Source organism: Pteropus vampyrus, unplaced genomic scaffold, assembly GCF_000151845.1.
Source record: "Pteropus vampyrus isolate Shadow unplaced genomic scaffold, Pvam_2.0 Scaffold538, whole genome shotgun sequence".
Taxonomy (NCBI): Eukaryota; Metazoa; Chordata; class Mammalia; order Chiroptera; family Pteropodidae; genus Pteropus; species Pteropus vampyrus.
In genome coordinates, this window is record NW_011889319.1 from 22,484 (window position 1) to 24,635 (window position 2,152).

General features: G+C 66.2%; 1 protein-coding gene across 12 annotated transcripts in view; it reads left to right on the top strand.

Moving 5' to 3' along the window:
- Positions 1-2,152, top strand: part of ASMTL (acetylserotonin O-methyltransferase like) — a 21,200-nt gene that overhangs the window by 4,920 nt on the left and 14,128 nt on the right. For 2 of the 12 annotated variants that reach the window (XR_002777878.1, XR_002777882.1), the window contains one exon: positions 1,321-1,429. The exons of the other annotated variants lie outside the window; for them this stretch is intronic. The gene's annotated coding sequence lies outside the window, so the exon portion shown is untranslated. The remainder of the gene's footprint in view (positions 1-1,320; positions 1,430-2,152) is intronic. 12 annotated transcript variants of the gene reach the window in all.

The following is a 2,152-nucleotide window of genomic DNA, read 5'->3' on the forward strand; positions in this document are numbered from 1 at the left end:
GGAAGGAGCACAGTGTGTTCACAGGTGTCGCCATCGTCCGCTGCTTCAGCCAAGGTGCCCACAGCCGCCGCCTCCCCGGGGTCGGGGAGTGGGGGATCCCGGGCGCTGTCAGGGGGCAGGTCGGGGTCACTCTCCCTACAGCGCATCCCTCCCGTCCTGTCCGGGACAGTCGGGGTGACGTGCAGGTCTCGGGGTTTCCCTCTGAGTGCTCGGCGCAGTGTTCCCCACGGTAGGGGGGCCGTGTGGGTGTGGGGATCATGCGTAAGACCACGCCGGACACCAGCCTCCCATTTCCCCTGAGGTCTTCGGTCTGGAGGTGGGGGCGGTGGGCCCACACGGGCGTGCACCAGTCACGCTGCGGTGACGAAAAGCTTAAAAATCTAAAAAAAACCCCAAGGAATTATTGTTAGAGCTCCTTTGAACAGCATTGAGGTTGGGGGTCGACACGACACAAACCCCATGCTCCTGGCCCTGGGCCGCCTGACCACGTGCCTCTGGGGGGCAGCCACCTGTCTGCTTGTCCGTGATGGGGACACCTCAGCTTGCCCGTCCATCTCGGGCCCTTTGGGTGACAGCAGTCAGTGACAGATGGCGTCTGATGCTCGCCTGAGGGCTAAAACCACAGACGGGCGTCCTCCCCAGGCCTGGGGACCAGCAGTGGGACATGCACGTGTCCCAGGGCCTCGCTCCGTCCGGAGGCTCCGGGAGAGGGTTGTTGTTGCTTCTCCCAGTGTCCAGGGACCCCGGGCGCCCCTGGGCTGGTGGCCGTGTCCCTCCCACCTCCGCGTCCTTCTGCACACGCCTTCTCTTCTGTCTCTGATAAGGTCACTGTCACTGGGTCCAGGGCCACCTGCTCTAGGGGACTCAACTCAGGTCCTTCACTTAGTCTCGTCCTGTTCCCAGTGTCCAAGGGAGATGAGTTTTAGGGGGTGCCGTTCGCCCATAGGATACCCGGTGTTGGGGACTTTCCCTGGTGACCCCGACCCGTAGCCGCCGTGCCTCTGGCTTCTCCAGCCCCACGGCTGAGGTCTGTGGGGCACACGTCACGGCCCACGAACGGTCGCATGAAACCAGCGGCCCCGCCTCGCCCGCTCTGCAGGCTGCAGCTCGCCCTCCGAGCCGCTGCCGCGTCCGTGGTTTCTGTCACGCTATCCGTCCCTCGTCCTTCGTGTAAAACAATCTCCCCCCCGACTTTTCCCAGTAAGTACCCGAGTTACACACGACGCTCAGGCACAGCCCCCCGCACGTGTGACGCCACAGACTCTGGGACGCTGAGGCCGCCCGTGGCGCCGTCCTCACCGCCCGGCTGTGTCCCTGCAGACGGCCGGCTGGACGTGGACGTCTCGGAGTTCCACGAGGAAACGGTGGTGCAGTTCTCGCAGCTGTCGGACGAGCTGCTGTGGGACTACATCGACAGCGGGGAGCCCATGTGCGTGTCCCAGCACCCCGAGGCCGCGGCCCCCCATGACGCCATTCCCAGGGACCTGGCCGAGCGTCGCACGTCACGGCACGTGGCTTGGGAGCCCTGTGGGCTCCGGACACAGGCTGGCTGACCAGCTTTGTGTCGTCACGGACGCCGGCCACAGGGCGCCCACCGCAGCCTGCAGCTCGGGCCAGTGGGGTCGTCCTGTCCTGAACCAGAGTCCTGCCTTGGCCTGGGTCTGGGCCTGGGTCCGGGGATGGGGACACAGGAGGGGACGTGCCGGGTACTTGGTAGCAGTGCAGGAGGGAGACGCAGGCTCCTCGTCCCGCTGAGGTGGTGTCAGCAGACGTTAGGACCCACGACCCCCATAAAGACATCAGAATGGGGCGCCTAGGGCAGGGGGCTGGGGGGCAGATGAGCAGGCTGGATGGGGCCGGGCCTCAGCCTGCACCCCCACAAGCCACCGGCACCAGGCCTGCGGTGGGAGCGGGGACACCTTCTCCTGGGAACGGCCGGGGGCCAGGACCAGACGTCACATAGAACTTCGGCCTGGAGCCGGACGCAGAGGTGCCTGGGCTGGAGACCGTTAGTGGGGTTCGGGGCATGGGTCACGTCCACTCACTGTGACACGCTGCACTGGCCCCTGGGACCCGGGCGCTTAGCCGAGCCCCGTAACCTTTCCCCTCCCCCGCCCCGTTTCCCTCCGGCCCGCCGCACTCAGGGACAAAG